Source organism: Scylla paramamosain, chromosome 5 (genome assembly GCF_035594125.1).
Source record: "Scylla paramamosain isolate STU-SP2022 chromosome 5, ASM3559412v1, whole genome shotgun sequence".
Lineage (NCBI taxonomy): Eukaryota > Metazoa > Arthropoda > Malacostraca > Decapoda > Portunidae > Scylla > Scylla paramamosain.
The window spans coordinates 32,598,524-32,622,694 of NC_087155.1; the positions used below are offsets into that span (position 1 = coordinate 32,598,524).

The 24,171-nt window shown below is 41.8% G+C and overlaps 1 protein-coding gene and 1 long non-coding RNA gene across 5 annotated transcripts in view; one reads left to right on the forward strand and one right to left on the reverse strand.

Annotated features, from left to right (window-relative positions):
* LOC135100848 (GTPase-activating protein skywalker-like) overlaps window positions 1-24,171 on the forward strand; it is a 99,565-nt gene that overhangs the window by 56,480 nt on the left and 18,914 nt on the right. The gene's annotated exons all lie outside the window — the stretch shown is intronic.
* On the reverse strand, window positions 10,184-23,251 carry LOC135100849 (uncharacterized). Its single transcript, XR_010268945.1, has 4 exons — window positions 23,128-23,251; window positions 22,514-22,623; window positions 13,910-14,051; window positions 10,184-10,469 (listed from the first exon to the last, which is right to left on the reverse strand). It is a non-coding gene; the product is annotated as an uncharacterized LOC135100849 (long non-coding RNA).

A 24,171-nucleotide genomic window follows, 5' to 3' on the forward strand; every position in this document is an offset into this window, starting at 1 on the left:
ACTTCACAACCTTCTATCTGATCGCCAGTATGGGTTCCGTCAAGGACGCTCTACTGGTGATCTTCTGGCTTTCCTTACTGAGTCTTGGTCATCCTCTTTTAGAGACTTTGGTGAAACTTTTGCTGTTGCCTTGGACATATCAAAAGCCTTTGATAGAGTCTGGCACAAAGCTTTGATTTCCAAACTACCCTCCTACGGTTTCTATCCTTCTCTCTGTAACTTCATCTCAAGTTTCCTTTCTGACCGTTCTATTGCTGCTGTGGTAGACGGTCACTGTTCTTCTCCTAAATCTATTAACTGTGGTGTTCCTCAGGGTTCTGTCCTGTCACCCACTCTCTTCTTATTATTCATTAATGATCTTCTAAACCAAACTTCTTGTCCTATCCACTCCTATGCTGATGATACCACCCTGCACTTTTCCACGTCTTTTCATAGACGTCCAACCCTTCAGGAGGTAAACATATCACGCAGGGAAGCCACAGAACGCCTGACTTCTGATCTTTCTAAAATTTCTGATTGGGGCAGAGCAAACATGGTATTGTTCAATGCCTCAAAAACTCAATTCCTCCATCTATCAACTCGACACAATCTTCCAGACAACTATCCCCTCTTCTTCAATGACACTCAACTGTCCCCCTCTTCTACACTGAACATCCTCGGTCTGTCCTTTACTTATAATCTGAACTGGAAACTTCACATCTCATCTCTAGCTAAAACGGCTTCTATGAAGTTAGGTGTTCTGAGACGTCTCCGCCAGTTTTTCTCACCCCCCCAGCTGCTAACTCTGTACAAGGGCCTTATCCGTCCATGTATGGAGTATGCTTCACATATCTGGGGGGGTTCCACTCATACTGCTGTTCTAGACAGGGTGGAATCAAAAGCTTTTCGTCTCATCAACTCCTCTCCTCTAACTGACTGTCTTCAGCCTCTCTCTCACCGCCGCAATGTTGCATCTCTTGCTGTCTTCTACCGCTATTTTCATGCTAACTGCTCTTCTGATCTTGCTAACTGCATGCCTCCCTCCTTCCGCGGCCTCGCTGCACAAGACTTTCTTCTTTCTCTCACTCCTATTCTGTCCACCTCTCTAACGCAAGAGTTAACCAGTATTCTCAATCATTCATCCCTTTCTCTGGTAAACTCTGGAACTCCTTGCCTGCTTCTGTATTTCCACCTTCCTATGACTTGAATTCCTTCAAGAGGGATGTTTCAAGACACTTATCCACCAATTTTTGACCACTGCTTTGACCCTTTTAGGGACTGGCATTTCAGTGGGCATTTTTTTTATTAGATTTTTGTTGCCCTTGGCCAGTATCCTTCCTACATAAAAAAAAAAAAAAAAAAAAAAAAAAAAAAAAAAATAAGTGCAGTCCTCTTGAGTATTGTGTGTTGCATGCCAATGAGTGAGAGACACCCAGTCTGCGAGTACTGTCCCAATTCTCAGTGCGGGCAATAATCTGTACCTCATCTTCAGAGTGAATAACTTTGTGTACGTGGTGTGGGTAATCCCCGAGACAGATATGATGTAAGAAAAGTGAAAGAAAAAGAAGCGTGGCAGCGAAAGTGGGAGGATTTAATAAGGGGCTGAGGTGGCGGGCCCAGGGCGAGGTCAAGCTGTGCGTGTGCAAGGTGCGTTGGTAAGGACAGGGGTACGTCTATCAGGGGCAGGTGAGCCCCGCAGGTGTGTCGCAAGGTTAAGATAGAGGCAGGTATAGAAGGTAAAAATAAAAGCAGGTATATAGATCACGAGGACAGGTGTGTCATTGGCTTGCTGTTATTAATTTGAGCAGGTGTTTGTAAATGTATTAGAATCAGTAAATGTATCCAAACAGGTGTGTTGGCAAGGGACAGGTGTATTAAGGCTACAGTGGATGAGTTTGAACAGGTGTGGTAGGAAGAATCACATGTTTGTATGGACTTGTTTAGGTTATCTTTGGCTCAGGTTACGTAGGTGAAATGGAGCAGATGAAATTACATTGTCTTGCCTTTTGGTAGTTGCTTGAGTGGAGGTGGAAAATGTAGCGTTTACACAGATAGGTTAATTAAATGTAACACAGGTTGAATAGGGTGTATACTGCCAGGAAGGTGTGCTATGTTTGTTGTAGGTAGACTGTCTTGTTTATATATGAGGTACAGGTGGACTCAGGTGTGCTCAGGTAAGTTAGTCGTCACAAGTTTGATGAGGCAGCCATGCTATTCTTTTATGTTGCCTGATAAAGCGTACATGCAGAAACTGTCGTGCTTCATTGTAACCAGGCACGAGCGGTACCAAATGTGCTCATGTAAATTAGTTACGAAAGGTTTGATAAGGCAGGCATACTAATTAATTATCCTTGTTGACTAATTGGAAGAGTGTCTTACCTTAAACCTCTGTCCAATCTAACAGACTTACAAAAGCATCGCAGGTTCCAGTTACAAGATAGGAATTAAGAGAGTATATTAGAAACTATTGTGTTTGTAAACAGAGCAGCTGAGGTTTCACTTGGAAGACAGGAATGAACAGAGTATATTAAAAATGTTGTGTTTGTAAAGAAAGTAGTTAAGGTTTCAATCGCAAGCCAGGAATAAACAGAGTATATTAGAAACTACTGTGTTTGTAAAGAAAACAACTAGGATTTCACTTGGTAGATAGGAATGAACGTAATATATTATTAAAAAATGTTGTGTTTGTAAAGAAAGAGTTGCCAAGGATCCAACCGCCAGCCAAGAATGAATAATATAGTACATCAGGAATCATTGTGTTTATAGAGAGAGAACAGCTGAGGATCAAATTGCGGGTTAGGAGTGAACATTGTATAATAAGAAACTGTTGTGTTTGCAAAGAAGGAGCAGACGAGGATCCAACAGTCGGCCAGGAATGAACAATATATTAGAAATTGTTGTCCTTGTAAAGAGAGTGCAGCTAAAGACCATACTGCAGATCAGGAGTGAACAGAGTAAACGAGTGTTAGAATGTGTTGTGCTTTGTAAAGAGACACGCGTTGAATGTTGAAGGAAGAGGAGATGGAGTGTAGTGTCTGGTCACGACGTATTTCACAAACACCACTTTGCAAACACCACTAGTAATGCCAACACCCTTATTAGTGTCCAAGCTCACCTCCACCACCACCAACACCACCACCAACAACACAAAAAGCCTACGTCAGTCATTAAGCCTCATATTCTTAATTGGATGAAAAATAAGTGCACGATTATATTCAGTGTGTCTGTGTTTCTTTGGCGCATCAAGGCTGAATGTCTATATTTGTTTGGTGCCTGCTAATTTTTTCTCCTTCCTTTTTTTTCATTTTTTTATATTGGTTTCTGTTCTGCTTGTTCCCTTTTCTGCCCTACTTTCTCTCGACTTTTCCTTTCCTTCTATTCCCTTTTTTTATCTTTTCCGTTTCCTTTTCTTCCTTCCTCCTTTTTCAGTTAAGGTGATGATAGCAGTGATGGCAATGATAGTGAAAATAATACAGATATAAATATAACCTTAATAATAATAATAAAATGATAATAATGATAATAATGCATGATAAAAGCACGTGTGTTCCTGTCCGTCTGTCGTGATAGATCAGCGCCACACAATTCTAGGAACAATTTATTTTCTCTTTATTTCCTCCCCACTGCTTTGGCGGCCCTTTTTTTTTTGTTCGCCCTCCTCTTCTCTTATTATTCATCTGTTTATCTACTGTTGTTTATTCATCTTTTTATCAATGAGGACTGCAAAGTATATGACCTCTCCTATATTATTTTGTATGTGCTGTGTGTGTGTGTGTGTGTGAGAGAGAGAGAGAGAGAGAGAGAGAGAGAGAGAGAGAGAGAGAGAGAGAGAGAGAGAGAGAGAGAGAGAGAGAGATGATTATATTCGTAATTATAGATGCCCTTGTAATCACAGTATAATTATGCAGAGCGAATTTAAAATAAAATATTCAACTTTTTTTTTTTTTTTTCTCCTCCTTAAGTGGCTCTCGAGTGATCCGCTTCTGGCACTCAAGCACTTACCAGAGCCTTTTTTCCCCTTGTGTTGTAACTCGTCCTCTTTTAAGTAAGGTACACGTGTCTATGAATTTTTGCGGGCTGTTTCTCTCTTAGCATTCTGAACTTTAGGCTCGAGTATCAGTGAGGTACTGTTTCCTCTTATTAGTATTCGGAGTTTAATCTGGAGAGTCATGCATGAGTTAATATTTTCTACTGATATGCAAAATTTAAGACAAGTTTCTATTTCTTCGTATTAGTTGTTCTGAAATTTAACCAGAAAATTTATGCGTTACTTGCAATTTCTACTGGTATTCAGAATTCAGTAGTGAAAAATCAGGTGCAAGTTATAATTTTCTACTGGCATTCAGAATTTAGACCACAATTTCAAGTTAGTATTCAGAATTTAGTCACCAAAATCATGGATAAGTTACTGTTTTTTCCATCAGCATTCGGAATTCTGTCTCGAGAATCATGAATACGTTTTTATTTTCCTCCTGGTATTCGGAATTTAGCTACGAAAGTATGGAATAAGTTACGGCGAATTTTCTTTAATGAATCGGCCGGCGCTATTTTAGACAGTACTCTTGAAAGATGGAAGGATTATAAAAAAATAAATAAATAAATGAATAAATAAAAAAAGATAATAATAAATAAATAAATAAATAAGAAATAATAATAATAGAATAAAGAATAAATAAATAAAATTCCCTCTTAACTTTCCGCTCCCACAAAGGCAAAAACAGGAAAAGAAAACGAGAAAGATAAAAAAAAAAAAAAAAAAAAAACGGGAGCTAGTGTAACCCCAGTGTCCCAGTAATCTTGTAACAGTTTCAGTCACTTGAAAATAAGTCGCACATATTGAACAGGGAAAACTTGTTCATAGAAAACTAATATTATCGCAAGGTTAAGATAGAGGCAGGTATAGAAGGTAAAAATAAAAGCAGGTATGTAGATCACGAGGACAGGTGTGTCATTGGCTTGCTATTGTTAATTTGAGCAGGTGTTTGTAAATGTATTAGAATCAGTAAATGTATAGGCAAGGGACAGGTGTATTAAGGCTACAGTGGATGAGTTTGAGCAGGTGTGGTAGGAAGAATCACATGTTTTTATGGACTTGTGTAGGTTATCTTTGGCTCAGGTTAGGTAGTTGAAATGGGGGAGATGAAATTACACTGTCTTGCCTTTTGGTAGTTGCTTGAGTGGAGATGGAAAATGTAGCGTTTACACTGATAGGTTAATTAAATGTAACACAGGTTGAATAGGGTGTATACTGCCAGGAAGGTGTGCTATGTTTGTTGTAGGTAGACTGTCTTGTTTATATATGAGGCACAGGTGGACTCAGGTGTGCTCAGGTAAGTTAGTCGTCTCAAGTTTGATGAGACAGAGCGGTACCAAATGTACTCATGTAAATTAGTTACGAAAGGTTTGATAAGGCAGGCATACTAATTAATTATTCTTCTGTTGACTAATTGGAAGAATGTCTTACCTTAAACCTCTGTCCAATCTAACAGACTTACAAAAGCATCGCAGGTTCCAGTTGCAAGATAGGAATTAAGAGAGTATATTAGAAACTATTGTGTTTGTAAACATAATAGTTTGCGTTCATTCCTATCTCGCTCTCTGACCTCCATTTCATGTCACTGTCGAGCTGATTACGTTAGTGTGGCCAGTAACACGCTATCACCCTGATTTTTTTTTTTCTTTTTTTTTTTTTTTATTATCTCTGCGCTGTCATGTCTATTCGTCATCAGGTCCCCCAGCGATCCTGTCCCTTGCCTCCTTTGTTATGTTTCCTCCCCTGCTGCGCCCTCCCATGTTTCCACTGTTATTGCCAATTGTATTAGTGCTGCTGGTATTGCTGCTGATGCTGCTATTACTGATGTTACTGCTGCCGCTGCTGCTGCTGCTATTACTACTTCCATTACTACGTTTTCTTCTTCTTCTTCTCCATTCTTCTTTCTTCTTTCTTCTTCCACACCTAATACAATAATAGTCAGTTTACCTTGTCTGTGTGTGCAAAATAATTAAATCTAAATTCGGAGCTTAATATATCAGCGGCGTCAAGTGCAGCCAAGTAAGGTGTGCGGGGTGGCGGGAGGCGGGCAGGGAGATGGACGTCTTGAGGAAGGAAACTGACAGCGAGAGGGAAGGAAGTGAATAAGATGAACGTACAGAAGCAAGGGTCATTATGCTCTTAGATAAATAGATACATAGGCCACAGTGGCTCTTACGGTCTTCACGAGGTGTCTTAGCCTTACGAGTACTTAGAAACTCATAGAAGAAAAGGAGAGCAAATCAGAAAGCTCTCAAGTTTCCTCACCTTGTCTCTTACATTTAATAGGCTGTAGTGGCTGTTGTTGGGATTTGCAAGGGTATTTTTCATGGTTTTAGTAATAGTTTGACAATGATTCAGCATCACCAACAGCAAGAACACCAACGAAAACCCAACTAAGGGCCATATTCTGAAACACTGCTGGCCGCACTTTTACTGCTTTCAATAGGCTCGAGTTGAAGTTACACGGATTTTTAAGAGTGCTTTTTACGGTTCTTTAGACAGATTAACAAAATTTCTACATTATGAACAGGAGAAACAGACTTGACAACCCGGCTAATCATCTCTGTGGCCTTGGAAAAAAAATCACGGTGAGAGAGCACAGCGTTTCTGAATATAGGCCTAAATATCTCTGTGGCCTTTGAAAATTATCCTGATGTGAGAGTAAAGCGTTTGAGAGCGTGCCAAGGAACCAAGGCCTGCTCACGCCAGCCACTCTCGCCAGCCACTCTCGCCACAGGAGTCGATATCTGTGACGTCAAGGCGCTTTTGTGAGAGACCCCATAGGAAGTACAGACACCCGCTTCAATCCTCAATCAACCACCTATTTTTTTGAGACGCAGTGAATCGAAGCCAGTGAGCAGTGAACAGACCTTTCCGCTCCAGATCGTGCATGAGATTTGATGTGCGTGCAGGGTGTGCAGGTGCCGCAGTCCTGCAGTGATGGGAGGCAGGAGAGAAGGTCACGAGGGAGAGAGAGAGAGAGAGAGAGAGAGTATAGTAAAGTAAATAAGGTCTTGTCATTTTACAATCTTACTTTACTTACTCTAGATTAGATACTGCTTCTAACATTCTTATTCTAATCACTTAATCGTAAGGGGCAAAAAATGTGCTGCTGCTTTTTTTTGCCCTTTGTAATTTGTATTGTCACCGTTTCTCTCTCTCTCTCTCTCTCTCTCTCTCTCTCTCTCTCTCTCTCTCTCTCTCTCTCTCTCTCTCTCTCTCTCTCTCTCTCTCTCTCTCTCTCTCTCTCTCTCTCTCTCTCTCACGCTTGAGGTGAGAGGAGGTGGGGGCGGATTACGTCATCAAGCTCCAGGAGCCTAATATGGCGCGGCACTCGGGCTGGGCTGGCTGCGGCGGGGTGCGGCGGGCGGTGAGTCGTGACGGACGCAGCTCTGGCGGCGGGTGACCTTGCTCTGCACTGGCTGGTCGGCCCTGTGACGTGTGCGTAACGTAACGGTGACGTGGGTCCCGGCGGCCTACAGGGAAGGAAAACAAGGCTGGGTGGTCGGCCGTGCTAGATGAACTTGTGTGTAAAGGCCTGTTGGTTAAGGCTTCATTTGTTATTGTTATTATTATTTTTTTTTCAGTTTTTATTTTATATATATATATATATATATATATATATATATATATATATATATATATATATATATATATATATATATATATATATATATATATATATATATATATATATATATATATATATGATTTTGGCTCTTGTTTTATCGCCGTGTTGTCCTTGTTTTGTGATTTATTTTCGTTTTGTTCTCGCTGTCTTGTGCTTATTTTGATGGAATTTATTTATTTACTTATTTATTTATTTTATTTATTTTTTTTTGTAGTTTTATATTAATTCTCAGTTTTTTCGATCATAACTTTTCTGTCCTTTTTTCTTATTATCTTATTTTTATCGCCGCTCTTACTATTTTATGATTTTACTCTAGTTGTTTTAATTTTCAATCCTGTTTTATCACTAGTGACATAATTTTTCTTTTCTTTTCATGATGGCTTTATTATAAGTGTACTCTCGTCTTATGATTTTACTCTTTTTTCATTATCCAATTCTCATTTTATCATAATTTTACTATCGTTTTGTAATTTTATTCGTTTTAATTTAACTTAACTCGTTTTAAGTTTACTCGTGGCAATTAAGTTCGTTTTAGTGTAATTTTACCCTCGTTTTAACATTTTACTTTCATTTTACTCTTATCTTAATTTAAATATATTTTCGTTTAATCACTTTACTCTCGCTTATTCTTCCTGTTGTCTTGTCCTGCGATTGTACATTCTTGAAAGTCGAAATTATGGTGTGTGATTTTTTTTTTTTTTTTTTTTTTTTTTTTTGTCGTATGTGGACTTCGATTCCTACCTGCTGTACAATGTCATTACTACTTTTTACTGATTTAACCTTCAAACCGATATTTGGAATTACTCTGAAGCTGGATATAAATTGCGTGTCACTGACTTGATCCGGTAGGGATAAATACTCGTACTATTATTTAATACTACGCAATGTAATTGTGTGACATCGACTTGAACTCTTAATATTCTAGAAGCACCATCGGTTGAAAGAGGGAAGGAAGGTGAAATGAGACGGGGTGGGGTGGATGGGGTGGGCTGAGTGACGCAAGGGATGTAGTCATTCAGGCATCGGTAAAGTGAAATCTAAATAGAGCGACGTAATGGGTGAATCATTGGAGATTAATAGTGGAGATGTCCAGCGTAGTGAGGGGGGGAGGGAGTGAAGGAGGCAGAAGACAGGAACCTGGTGATACTTGGGGTGCGGTGACGCGAGTAGTAATCTTATCACTGCATTAGTAAGATGATAGGAAGCTTCTGGCTGCTGACGGAAGCCACGAGACATTTCTGCTTGCTACCGACGATCGCTGTAATAAACTGTTGGCTGGACATAAAGAAAACAAGACTATGAATAACAATTTAAACTTTTCTAAACTACAGAAGAACGTATTTTAGAGATTATAGCACGAAAACAAATGGCCTTTTAAGAGTTGTAGATGGCTTGAGGAATAATAGCAGACTAGCAGTGAAAGGTTAACACAAAAGCAGTTCACTTTTCCATCCATTAATATATATTCTATCTTTAGACAAAATTCCCAGGACATTTTGCGTGACATTACGACTTAGGGCACCTGCACAACAAACACAAAAGCCAGACCCGTCAATCCTTCACGTGTGTCCCGCTGTATCTTGCTCGTTCATTGCCTTCAAAAGTCATCCATACTTGTTTTTCTCTCCTCTGCTTCACCTATACCTGTTCTCCACCTCGCGTCTTCCTGTCCTCCCGTCCTCTCAGCCTTGCCGCGGTCGGACACTCGCCTCGCTTCTGCTCCCAGTTCTCCCCGCTAAACCACCCCCTCCCCCTCCGGCTGCCCTGACTCATTCGCGAAAAGGGCGGAGGGGAAGGGTCGGGGCTCGGAGGCGGTGCTAAAAAGGGGGTAAAAAAAAGTGACCTTGCTCGTGAGGAGACAGTGAACGGAGAAGGGACGCGGTGTGAGTGAGAGGCGAAATTTTTAAAGGGAGAGTTATGAGGTTGACATCGTGGCTAATGAAACTCTCTCTCTCTCTCTCTCTCTCTCTCTCTCTCTCTCTCTCTCTCATGGTGGTGATGGTGGTGGTGGATAGGACAGGGGTGAATGAGTAAGGAGAGGAAGAGGAAGCGGTGCATGGAAAGTGACAGACGGGGTGAAATACTAGGTAAAGTGGAAGGGTAAGGTTACATAGTTAAGGAAGGATGGGAGGGAAGTGTGGGTGAAAGTGGTGATAGCAGTAGTAGTAGTAGTAGTAGTAGTAGTAGTAGTAGTAGTAGCAGCAGCAGCAATGATAATAGTAATAAGAAGGATTTTACTCACAAAGAAAAAGGATTAACTAGGCCAGTTATTTATTTATTTATTTATTTTATTTGTGTGTGTGTGTGTGTGTGTGTGTGTGTGTGTGTGTGTGTGTGTGTGTGTGTGTGTGTGTGTGTGTGTGTGTGTGGAACTTTTCTTCCACATTCCAAACAATAAAAATATTCATGTAAAAAAGAATCTGATACCATATGAAGAATGAGCGACCTTAACAGCTCTGAATCGTAGTAGTAGTAGTGGTAGTAGTAGTAATAGTAGTAGTAGTAGTAGTAGTAGTAGTAGTAGAAAGAGGAGGAGGAGGAGAACAATTAGAAGCAGTAGCAGCAAGAAGAGAACGTAAGATGCAGTTCCATATCCTGAGTCCTTCACAAACAGCTCAGCTAGGCGAGGAAGTGAAGAAAGTGAAGGCCGGACTGATGTGGAGTGTATGCGTGCCTCCACTCGCGTACACACACTCCCACACCTCCTCTCCACACATCCAGAAGCCCCATCCGGCCTACTTCCTCCTGTGCCCCGTGTCCGCTTCCCCAGCGCCACGTGTAGAGCGGCGCTGCGGACCCTGACACCTGCTCGTGGGTCTCGGGTTGCTGGGGGGAAGGGAGAGAGGAGTGAGGGGGTGGTCCGGGGTTTTTGTCGAAGTGAGAGAGTGAGGCCAAAGCTCCTTCGCACATGTGGTGGAAAGTTAGACATGGCGGTGTGAGGGGGAAGTGTTTTGTGAGGTGAAGGTTACTCGGGCTTAAAACTTGAACTCGCCTAGCCTTATTTTCACTCGGTGGTCTGGGCGGTAATCAGTCAGGAGTTTGTCTCGATTTCATGGGTTGTTTTACTCTCGTTTGATTAATTTTCAGGCTGTACCCAAGCCCGAGTGTGTGTGTGTGTGTGTGTGTGTGTGTGTGTGTGTGTGTGTGTGTGTGTGTGTGTGTGAGAGAGAGAGAGAGAGAGAGAGAGAGAGAGAGAGAGAGAGAGAGAGAGAGAGAGAGAGAGAGAGAGAGATTCATTAAGATATAGGATAACCTTTAGGCTGTAGTCGTTCTGAACATTGTAACCACCGCAATAAATACTACAGTTTTTATTGCAGTGGGTGACGTGTGCACCACAAGTACCAAGTATTTGTGTGTTGACAGTTCCAAGAGACAGACTGCCGCAGGAGTCGTTGCAGTTCTTATAGAACATGTTTCACTTTTCAGTCCTCGGAAATTAGGATTATTCCCGATAAAGTCCCGTGACATGTTGATGACAAAAAAATAAATAAATAAAATAAATAAATAAATAATGATAATAATGATAATAATAATAATAATAATAATAATAATAATAATAGAATAAAATAAATAAATAAAAATAAAACAAAGGAAGAAAATATTTTGATAAAAGAAAAAAAAAGGAAAAGAAAATCGCGCGTCGAAGCAAGGATGCATGTTACAGATCGTGTCGCCAGCTGGCCTCACGATGCCTGGTGTATCCAGCACCCAAGGTTACCTCGCCGCTGTACGGAACGAAATCGTGTCGTTGGGCGGGTACTTGTAGAGGCCCGGCCTGCGCGGCGCCTCATGATTCATGCGATGGGCAGCAGTAGCAGTAAGCAAAAAGCCTTAATGATGATTACTGAAATACAGATGCGAAGCTCTCATTTTGCAGATTGTTATGCAACGTTCTCATGAAGCAGGCTGTTGTGGTGGCAGTGTTGTGATTGTGACGCAAGGAACACACTCTCCCAAGTGAAGCACACAGGTCTAAGCTTATCGGCGAGTCTGCGCCATCTTATAGCTCGCCTCGCTGGAGTCTTGTAATCTGTAGTGGGTAAAGATCTGTACGCTGAAGAAAATTTCTATGGTCTACCTTCTTTTGGTTTTCACATGTCCCCTTCACCGGCAAAGGCGCCAAGTGAGTACGAGGAGCGGGAGGCTGAGCACCAAGTATCCAGTCCTGACATGAGCCGCGGGCCTCCCGTGAAAGATGGAGGCAGTGAACAACACCTGTGACACAGCAGTAAATGGCATCGTGTGCAGGCACTGGCGTGGAGCATTGCCGGCGTGCCCTCAGTCGCGCGCCCCGCTGTGGTGGTGAAGGTGTGCAGAAGTCGTTGCCCCGCCGACCTGCACCACGCTGACCACTGGACAGGCACGTGGCTTGGGAACACGCGTACACACCGCCTGTCTCTGAGTCGTGCCGGGGCCCTTGCCCTCTCCCTCTCTCTTTTTCACTCAGGTGCGGAGGGTCAATAGCCTGATCTTTCTCCTCCTCCTCCTCCTCCTCCTCCTCCTCCTCCTCCTCCTCCTCCTGTTGCTGCTTCTCCTGTTGCTACTGCTGCCGCTGCTTTACTTCCTCTGAATCAATCTTTCCTACTGTCGTTTTTCTTCTCATCTTCTCCCTCACTTTCCTCTTCATGCATCACCTTATATTTACCACCTTTGGCAACACTCTGGACTACCACCACCACCACCACCACCACCACCACCACCACCACCACCATCCCTCCCCCCCCATGACCTTACCCTCACCAGCCAAGCACCAAGAACTGCTGTTGCTGCCAAGACCACCTGGTGATAGGCAGTAACCTCTGATCGAAAGAAGCAGACACCTATCACATCACAAGCCCTTCCCCCATGCTTGTCTTAGAAAGAGAGAGAGAGAGAGAGAGAGAGAGAGAGAGAGAGAGAGAGAGAGAGAGAGAGAGAGAGAGAGAGAGAGAGAGAGAGGAGAAAACTAAAGGAGAAACGATAGGAGGAGGAAGTGAGGGAGAGAAAGGAGAGAGGTAGAAAAGAAAAGAAATATTCTTGGAGATGCTTGCGTTCCAAGATCTGATGTAATCCTCTTCCTCCTCCTCCTCCTTTTACCTCTCCTCGAATTTCTGTTAATTTTCCTCTCCCTCTCACCTTACTCCTTACTCTCCCCTCCTCACGCTCGTAATATGAAATGCTCTTGTAATGATGAAGGCTTACTTGCTGTGATTAATGCTGCTTACGTAAGTTCATGTGCGTTTACAGAACACTTGCTGGAATCGAGCGAAATGCCACACTAAACGTGGATAAAAAAAGAAAAAGTAATTAATGAAGCGTGAATCATGACGTATCTGGTATTTTGTGTGTGTGTGTGTGTGTGTGTGTGTGTGTGTTGATGTCTAATGTTATGTTCGTGATTTTGTTTTACTTTTTATTTATTTATTTATTTGTTTTTGTTTATTTATTTACCTTTTTCATTAACTTATAAGACTTATGTTTACACTACTAGTTGTATGTCGGTATTCTTGTGTTTATTCTCGTATTTTCTTCTCGTCTTTTTGTTAAATTTTCTAACGTTTCTTATTATCTTCCTATTCTTCTTCTTCTTCCTTCTTGTTCTTATTCTTCATTCATCGCAGCCATCATCATCATCATCATCATCATCATCATCATCATCATCATCATCATCATCATCATCATCATCATGCACCAAGAAGAGTGCCGCGTCACCCTCCTGAACAAGAAGCAATATGTTTTGACACGCATACAATTAATCATCCTTAGTGGGAGATACACACACACACACACACACACACACACACACACACACACACACACACACACACACACACACACACACACACACACACACACACACACACACACACACACACACACACACACACACACACTTCCCCCTCCCACCTTTTTTTTTATAATGACTAACAAACAGGAAGGAAAAGAGAAGAGGAGGGTAAAAAAAATAAAATAAAATAACACTTCCAAGGAAATCAAAAGAAGAAAAAACAAAAAAAAACAGTATTGCATATTACCTTAGAGCAAAACAGGTTATTTAATGAGTAGTTAAAATAAATAAATAGATAAATAGAAGTGGAAAAAAAAGAAAATGAAACAACATATGCACGTTAGATAGAAAATAAAAAAAATCTTAAAAAAAAAATTGAAAACTGTACGTTGAAAAAGGTAGAAAAAAGAAAAAAAAGGGAAGACAAAACAGGAAGGCAATATACACATGTCTAAAAGAGAGGGTAAAAAAAAAAAAAAAACTCCGGAAGATGAGTTACCTGGGTACTTAGTGTTCACCTGCTGAAAAGGCACGGTAATTCCAGGTGGAGGATTATGACGGAAAGGATCACGACTTCATTACCATCAACCCTCGGACTGCTAGGGCTGCTCTTCACTGCTCCTCAAGCCTCACGCAACTGTCTGGGGCGAGTATAATTAAAGACACCACGAGTATTTAAACCCCGTAAAAAAATAAATAAAATAAATAAATAGATAAAAACTCTGCAAGGTTACTCATACACGTGTCATATTTAATTTAAAAAAGTAATTTCTAAAAACCTCCGAAAACAAAAAGGAGTGATCGAGTATTTCAATATTCTCCGTGTCTGTAGTTTAAGTTTTCGTGCCATAAGTCATCAGGAGTTACACAATGAAGCAGTCAGTGTCATACTCTTAAACAGCCGGCAGAGTTAAGAGACAAGTTTATGGCGCGAGGTTATGGTGGAGCAGGTGGGCTTGTTGCGGTGTGCAGGCATTTCTGTGTATGGGGAGGGAAGGTTGAGGGTATGTAGGGAGGAGCCTTGACCCTCACTCACGTGCCAAACAAGGGAGAAAACGATGGCCGTAACTTCTCCCACCGCCCCCCTCCCAACAAGACCAAGCGGATATGCAAGCGGATGGGAATTAGGTACACAGGCACATTACTTCTCCCTCCAGACAGGAAGGAGGATTGCAAGACGGATTGGTACACTCATGGTCGCCAGTGTGGACTCCTATTGTACTTTACCGTCTTCTCTCTCGGTCTTGATTCATCTCATCTGCTGACAGTCACCTCCCCCCTTAAAAAAAAAAAAAAAGTGATTGTCAAAAAAAAAAGTTTGCTGTCAAAAATGGAAATTGGTAAAAAAAATATCAACAAAAAAATGTTTTGTCCAAAGGTAAAAAAAAAAAATCAAAAAAAGTTACGGCTGTCAAAAAAGTAAGAAAAAATGTCAAAAAGGAAAATAATATAAATTTAAAAAGACTACAGCTATTAAAAGGGAAAAGTGATAGTAGAAAAAAAAGTAAAAAAAAAAATGAAAAGTGATAACCGTCAGATGTTCAGCGGGTCACTGGACTTAGGACTGAAAGGAATCGCCAAACACAGCTGAAGAGATCCAAGTTTCTCGACTTAGTGACTACAAATGAACAGATAGACAGGGACCCCGCGCACGCAGATAGACAAGTGTGTGCGTGGACAGACAGACGGGACGGTATTCTCACGGGTTTTGGCGCCCCATCGCGTCTACTTCCTAACAAGGTATAGTGGGAATTGTTGGGTGTTTTTAAGAGGAATTTCATGACTCGTGATGATGTAATTAGTATTCTACATCATTAATAGATAATAAACGCTGAGGACAACTCGATACATAGAGAAATAGATAAAATATAGATTAGCTGTCGACTTAGTAGATAGACAAATATCCAAATAGACAGGTAGTGACTACAAATGTCAGATCACAAAGTTCACCATACAAGTGTGCAAAACCGAAAATTATCCACACAAAATCCAAATAAACATTAAAAAAAGGAAGAATTAGTAATGAATGCCTACATCCCCCCCCCCCACCTCCTGCCCTGTGGTACCGAGAGACCACCTGAAGAGTTGAAAATAATTAGGTAAAATTTTTCCTACTTCGTACGCAGGGAAGTATCGCCCATGGAATCGATCGAGGTTAATTGGGAAAGTAGTCATTAAGGCCACTCTCGCCTGTTTGTGAGACGCGTGTGCTGCGAGGAAACCCAGCGCTTCTTTACTACCTTGAAGAAAACTAACATACGTCTTTTGTTAGATTATTGGAACTGTTTTTTTGGGTTCGTGATACTTTAATATCATACTCTGATGTTTTCATTCATCTATATTTAGTGAAGTCTTAACCATTTCACACGCAGTGCTAAATAATCTTGTCGCGGAGCCAAAATTAATTCAATCAGTCAGTCAGTCAGTCAATCATTCAATCAACCAATCATCTGTAGTCTGCCCACATTGTCTGTCTCGCGAGTCCGACCATTTGCACAGTTAAGGCAAGCGTCTCTCCAGTAGCTACATCACACTAACTCTGCGATGCTAAATACTTGTGTAATTGACAGATTTGAGCATTACCTCCCGTATCATGAATGTTTAGAATCAACATATCAACACGCACACATGCACACACGAAGGCATGAAATTGTACTCCTACACGCACACAGACACACGCAATCAAGGAGAAAATTTAAGTGAGGAGTACACAAACATTATTGAGATTATAGTACATTTCTTCGGCCCACCTTGAGGCTCTTGGTTGGTCGATAATAGGCGTGGGAGCGCAGGTGTGACAAGTGGCAGATAAGACAGGAATAGAAGGTACAAGTCGAGGAGGAGAAGGATGAGGAGGAGGAAATACCACTTCTCTCAGCTCCTGTTTCTCCTTCGTGATGGTGCTGAAGGAGACTGGCCTTTCCTACACTAATGACGTAATCTAGTTTGAAATGACTCACTTAACACGTACGTTACCCTTTTCGTAATCACTTTTCTCTCCCTTCCCCTCCCCGCGCGTCACCAGGCTCAAGGTCCCTGCCCCGCCTTCCTCAACCTCATCCCTCGTATTCTCTTATAATTTCTCAGTGGAAGTTATAAGAGGTTTTCAAAGATGTTTCCATAGCATAATTATAATATTCAACGAGATCTGCCATCACCATGAAAAAAGCATTCTCGAGAACTAGTCGAACCTCCTCTAACCTTTCCTGGTTAGGGAACAAGACGTTCCTGAATACGAATCGCTGTCTGTACGTTCGATCCTCACTCACCCTCTCTTTTTTTCGTCTTTTTTTTCTTTATTTCCTTTTTCCGTGTCTTGCCCCCTCCCTCATCCCAACAGCTTCTGAATATTTTCCTAGTTACCGCTCTCACACCTTTCTCCTCTCGTGTCAAACTATCCCCCTCCTAGTCCTCCTCCTCCTTTACGTTCGTCTGTACTTGTTCTTTATCACACCCACACCTTTCTTCTTCTCCCTTGTATGCTGGTGTGTCCTCCTCCTCCTCCTCCTCGCGGATTACAGCTCGTAAACACTAAAAGCGTCTTGCGTCACCTGCCGGAACTGTCACAGCGGACACCTGGAATGCGAGCGAGGAGAGGGATAAAAAAAAAAAAAGATAAATTAAGATAAAATAAAGCAAACTTGAGCACCTGAGAAATAACATCAGTGTCTAAGAATACTCGTCATTCTTAGTTCTCTCTCTCTCTCTCTCTCTCTCTCTCTCTCTCTCTCTCTCTCTCTCTCTCTCTCTCTCTCTCTCTCTCTCTCTCTCTCTCTCTCTCTCTCTCTCTCTCTCTCTCTCTCTCTCTCTCAATTAGTATCTCTTTATTAATTCAGCAGTGTGGCTTGATGGCTACGGTATGCAAATCAAATTATGGATCAGGAAGCGTTACGAACTGCAAAATGAGAAAATCGTTAATGTAGGTGTATTATTTATTCTCTATGTGATCTACTTGTGTATTTATTAATTTATTCATTCATCACTCGGTCAGTCGTTTATTCATTCACTTATTTATTAATGACTGATAAATTGACTTCTATTCTCCTCCTCCTCCTCCTCCTCCTCCTCCTCCTCCTCCTCCTCCTCCTCCTCCTCCTTCTCCTACTACTACTACTACTACTACTACTACTACTACTACTACTACTACTACTACTACTGTTACTGCTACTACTACTACTACACCATCACCACTGCTACTATAAAGACTACTAATACTGATTGCTGCTGTGTGTGTGCGTGTGTGTGTGTGCCTGCCTACCTACCTACATACTCGTACCTGTGTGAGTGTGTGCGTGCGTTTCTGTCCAGGAAATGACGTCTTTTAATTTGAATCTCAGCTTGGCAATGTAAACACTCGGCTGCTTGTGATTCTGGAGATGTAGGTGCATTTTATCTCGTGTTTTTATCCGTGTCAGGCTGTACCAGTGTGTATGTGCGTGTGTGTGTGTGTGTGTGTGTGTGTGTGGGTGTGTGTGTGGGTGGGTGTGGTCTGGGGAACGCGTCCGCTTCCTCACGGGGATTTTTCACTCCACCCTCCCCACATTCCTCTTTTTGTTGCTCCAGCTTCCTTTCCTTCTGCTCAGGACAAGAGAGAGAGAGAGAGAGAGAGAGAGAGAGAGAGAGAGAGAGAGAGAGAGAGTGAGTGAGTGAGTGAGTGAGTGAGTGAGTGAGTGAGTGAGTGAGTGAGTGAGTGAGTGAGTGAGTGAGTGAGTGAGTGAGTGAGTGAGTGAGTGAGTGAGTGAGTGAGTGAGTGAGTGAGTGAGTGAGTGAGTGAGTGAGTGAGTGAGTGTGTAGCGCTAATATCGAAACACAAAGAAAATGGGAAAAAAAGTAATAGATTTGTAAAAATAGGAAATCATTTTCAGAGAGAGAGAGAGAGAGAGAGAGAGAGAGAGAGAGAGAGAGAGAGAGTCAAAGAGTCGGAGTCAAAGAGAGTGCGTCAAAGAAATGTAAGTTTGGTTGGAGATGTCGCCTTGAAAACATCCCAGAAAACTAGTAGAGAATGAAGAGAAGGGAGAGAGTGTAGAGAGAAAGAGAGGAGGAGGAGGAGGTGGAGGAGAAAGAGGAGGTGGGGAACGGACGATGACAAGAGGAAAACTTGAGGAGAAGCAGAAGGAGGTAGGGGGTAAGAGGAAGAGGGAGCAGTGGTGGGAGGATGGGGGGGTTGGGAGATGGTAACCTTGTCAGCATAACAGATCCTTCGCTAAGTGTTCTTTGTTGTGGGTGCAAGTAAAGACTTGAAGTGTCTCCCGGCGAGGTGACGAGGACTTCTGTTGGTTGGTGAAGGAAATTTTATTGGTAGTCATGCAACGTGTTTTCATTTCGTGTTTTCCGCCCTTTTTTTTGTGTGTATTTTCATATTTTTACGTGCATTATTATTGTTGTTTTGTGTGTGTGTGTTGTGTGTGTGTGTGTGTGTGTGTGTGTGTGTGTGTGTGTGTGTGTGTGTGTGTGTGTTTTCTTTCTTTCCATACAGTTTTTCGTGATTACTTTCCTCTTCACGCAGTTTTTCGAGTGTATTTTCCTATTCATACAGATGTTTTCGTGTGTATTTTCCTCTTCATACAGTTTTTCGTGTTTATTTTCGTCTTTAAACATTTTTCCCTGTTTATTTTCCTCTCCAAACAGTTTTTTGTGTTTATTTTCCTTGTTCTAATATCCTTTCAATCCTTTCACTACCGTTACAATGTCTGTTTAACCCGCTACCGACCACTTGTATCGAAAAACAGATGTCACTGCCTCTGCCGCTACTTGTTCCAGACTTACTGCCCACCACTGTTCTTGATGTAGAGATGATGATGTAACCCTCAGAGTGTAGATGATGGCAGCAGTCTCGATTACCCGCTTACTTCTATAGGGTCCTCTGGTGATTATATATGAGTAACGTGGATTCTCGTGGGTAAGTAGTGTAGATTTGTGTAAATAAAGAACACACACAAACACTGATCGCCTTCTTCTTCTTCTTCTTTCTTTAATGATGATACAGGTGGTAGGTACACTTGAGATGTTCGATGTTACACAGTGCACACTTGTGATATTGAGAGCTACGGCAGGTGATTGTTCGAGTGATGAACTTTGATACGATTGGAGTGACTTGGTGCTCTCTCTCTCAACTACCACCGAGTCTCCCATGTGCAGTCTCAGCTGTCTAAAGTGAGTAATAAGTATGAAAGAGGTTAATGCGGAAGTCACAGCGTTATCGACTAATACACATATCGACCTAATGATCTGCACCGTTTGTATCAGAACCCAGTCACCAAAAAATGCACTTTCACAGCTGCCAAAACGTCATAAATATGTGTGAGATTAATGCGGAGGTCATGACTTATCGGCTAATACACGTATCGTCGTAATAATCAGCACTGTTTGTATTATCACCGGGCCTCCAAAAACGTGCACTTCTGTCTGTCAAAACCACGTGATAGGTATGTGTGAGATTAATGCGGAGATCACGGCGTTATCGACCTAATGAACACTGCTTATGTCTTCAACCAGTCTCCAAAAAATGTGTAGTGAGACTTAACCAAACAACAACACGTGAATCTTGAATATATGACAGTCGAATACAAATGTCAAAACGTTACACACGACAGACGCGAAGACAGTAATACTTTGTGCTGCTTGTATCGTCACTGTCCACAAAAGTGTTTAGTCCCAGCCTACAAAACATCAATACATGAATCCTAAGTAAGTGAGAGATGGATGCGAAGGTCAGAACGCTATACATAATGCATACATGGACTTACTAATGAGCACTGTTTGTATTAGCACCGAGTCTTTCATGGTGCGCAGGTCCAGCCGACGAAACATCCTGAACATGTGAGAGATGGTTAGAAATGAATGCGAGGGTCAGAACGCTTTACAGAATACACACGTGGACTTAATAATGAGTTCTGTTTATATTACCACCGAGTCTCCCATAGATGCGTACGTAGTCCCATTAGCAAAAAACAACAGCACGTGAATCCTGCATCAGTACGAATAAGAGATGGTGAGAGATGAATGCGAGGGTCAGAACGCCATACACAATACAAGGGTTGACGCAGCATTGAGCATTGTGTTACCACCGAGTCTCCCATAGAGTGCAGTCCTATCCGCCAAAACAACAACAGGTACATTATGTGAATATGTGAGATGAATGTGGTAAGAACTTCATGCTCAGTACACGAGAGAATGTACGAGGAATAGTTTGTACGGTTTGTGTTTGTATCGCCACCGTGTCTCCTATAGTGCTTACTCCCATCCTAGTAAATAAATAAAGAATTATAAGTATTTGGGAGAAGCAGTGTGGAGGCCAGAACGCTATAGACAGTATACGCGGGGACACAATGATTTATATTGCTTCTATCTTCGTGTGGCCCAAAGTAAACCGTCTCAGCCACCGAAACAACAGCACTTGAAATCCAAATATATGAGAGATAAATGCAGAGGTCAGAGCGCTATACACAGTACTCTAGAGGAAGTATTGTTTGTATCACCACCGCGTCTCCCAAACCGTGCCGCCCCAGCCGTCAAAACATCAACAAGTGAATCCAGAATGTAAGAGATGAATGCGGAAGTCAGAACGCTATCAGTACACACGTAAGACATAATCTGCACTGGTTGTATTAGTACTGTGTCTTCCGAAGTGAACCATGCCAGCAGCCAAAACAAAAAAGTATGATTAGTATTTGAGAGAGAAATGCGGAGGTCAGAACCGAATACACACAGTACAGTACACGCGTAGATGTAATGATTTTCGCTGTTTACATTACCACCTCCGGTAAAAATGTGCACTCATAGCCGTCAAAACAACAACACGTAATTAGTATTTGAAAGATAAATACGGAGGTCAGAACGGTACGTATATACAGTACACACGTAGATGTAATAATTTGCACTGTTTGTACCATCACCGCGTCTCCGTAAGTAAACAGTCCCAGGCGCCCAAACAAATACATGTGATTAGTATTTGAAAGATGAATGCGGATGTTGAGAGGAAACCACAATCACGGTCAGAAGTCAAGTAAAACACCACGCTTTCTTTCCCGTGTGTTGCGTTTTCCCTCAGTTTTAACTTCTGTGATCCACTGAATTTTTATCAACTATCAGGTATTATGATGAGACAGTAAGCAGATCAGAGGAGTTCAGGTTGAGAGAGAATGCAAAGCAGTGGAAGTGAACGCGGCAGGTTACTTGCCTTCTGGTCAACAAGGCTCGTGTTGCTGCACGTAAACAGGACACACACACACACACACACACACACACACACACACACACACACACACACACACACACACACACACACACACACACACACACACACACACACACACACACACACACACACACACACACACACACACACACACACACACACACACACACACACACACACACACACACACACACACACACACACGGATAGATGGATAGATAGATAGATAGATAGATAGATAGATAGATAGATAGTTTGACAACAGTATGTAGAATTATTATTCATATTACACAAAAAATACTAACTTAAATATACTAAACCAAGTAATAAGTGCTTTAAGCTGCGTAGCAACTTAAAGGACCTCCCAGCGGTTGGGGTTCTAAGTTTTAGACGCATACGGAACCCGCCTGCACACGCCACGCCAAGTGCCGCGCCGCCGAGATGGTTGCGGTGAGTGACATGTTGCAATAAATGACTCTGTGTTTTATCTGCATTCTGTGTGTTTATCTGTATCTTAATCACAGTATCGTGTTCACGAAAGTTTTTCCTACTTAATGTAATAATATACTTCAGCATTCAATGACTAATTGTTGAAAATAACAAGCATAAATAAAACTTTTTTTTTTTTTAATCTTAACACTTTGACTCGTCGTAATACCATTTTCTTATTTGTTTCGTCAAGTTTTTACAACACATCTTGATTCTACAGTCACTGCTGAGTCTGATGGTGTCAACCAAAACTGTCTATCCCGTATATGAAGTGATGAGGCGATAGTTGCGCAAGTTGCGAGGCAGAAACCTTCGCTCACATGCCGATAAATGGAAACCTGCAAAATACGGCATAACGGTGGCTCTGACGATGAAATGTCATAAAATAAGAAAGATGCGCCTTCATAAGTTACTTACTTGGAGACGTTTCCGAGACTGAGATCGCAATTTTTATATGCAATGGACACCAAAAGGTGCTCCTGGCCAAACCATCGTTTTATCCTCCAGGGACCAGGCGGAGCGGTGGGCTGTAGAGATGTGCGGTAACAAAAACAGAACCCTCCCACTGGGGGATTAATCCACCAACATCTAATTATAAGTAGTCCACATCATACACCCAATACGTGAACAAATGCAGCCTTCACACACACACACACACACACACACACACAAGAAATACTGAAATATTGGTCCGATTACTTCATTAAGATCAAGGCTTTAGGGAAACTGAAAGGATACTAGGAAAACTATGTAACACACTAAATCTGTATGACTCTCTCTCTCTCTCTCTCTCTCTCTCTCTCTCTCTCTCTCTCTCTCTCTCTCTCTCTCTCTCTCTCTCTCTCTCTCTCTCTCTCTCTTTCATAGTTCGACATTTTGAAAAACGTAGATATGGAGACAGAACAATACGAACTTAACTCAAAATCTCCTTACTAAAACCTTACACACACACACACACACACACACACACACACACACACACACACACACACACACACACACACAGTACGGTAGGATTATAGGATACGTGCCATTCCTCACGCAGCTCACGCAGGATGTTCGGCAGTGGATGTAGTGTCCCTCGTAAACCATTGTCTTCCGCGACCTCCACCCCTCGCTGCCTCCCTGCTTCCCCGCCTCTCAGTAGGACCTTCTTTCTTCTCCACCCAAGATCTCAAGTTCAGCCGTGTGTCTCGTATTTATGCAACGCTCTTGATTGTTCTTGTCCGGTGCATACGTCAGATGGTGGTGGCGGTGGGGAAACAAAGAATCTGATTGGTAATGTTGATGTGATGTTTCTGTTGCTGTTACTAGTGGTAACTGGTGGTCGTCGTCATGTATACATAAGTAGGTTGCGATGGAATAATGTAACGAGAGAGAGAGAGAGAGAGAGAGAGAGAGAGAGAGAGAGAGAGAGAGAGAGAGAGAGAGAGAGAGAGAGAGAGAGAGAGAGAGAGAGAGAATGTGGGAACGCAAGGAGGGAAAACTTTAGTTGATGCGCTTAATATCTTAATGTAATGTCTTAATCTTAATTAGATAGGCGCCTGTTAGAGAGCCTTTCTTTTTCTGCACAACTTCTTGCCATTGTTAATTAACTTTTCTTCTTCTTAAATGTATTTCTGGTGTTGTGAATAACCTTTAGGGATTCACATCTGTATTTGTGGAATTTTTTGGAGGGTTATGTTTTGGTTTATGAAAGACGTTTCAGGAATTTTCGTTCTGGATTTATGAAAGAGTTCGGGATTTACGTCTTGATTTATAGATCATAATGCAGAAGTTCACGTATTATCATCCAGTCTCGGCTAAAATCCCATCAATGTACTGTAACTATTACGGAAAAATGTTACATATCACGTTGCCATTGTACACTACGATGAGTGCGTTTTTGCTCTTTTGGGTAACTAGTGAGCATTCGTTGGTATCAGGCTTGGTCAGAAGTCGAGTAATCTTCCGAATTCATTTGTGTTTCGTTTCCTTTATTCTTGAATCCTTGATCTTAGACTCTCAGTTGTCAAGTTATGTTAAGGGAATGTCAGCAGATCAGAGGACTTAAGATTGGAGTAAAATGCTAAACT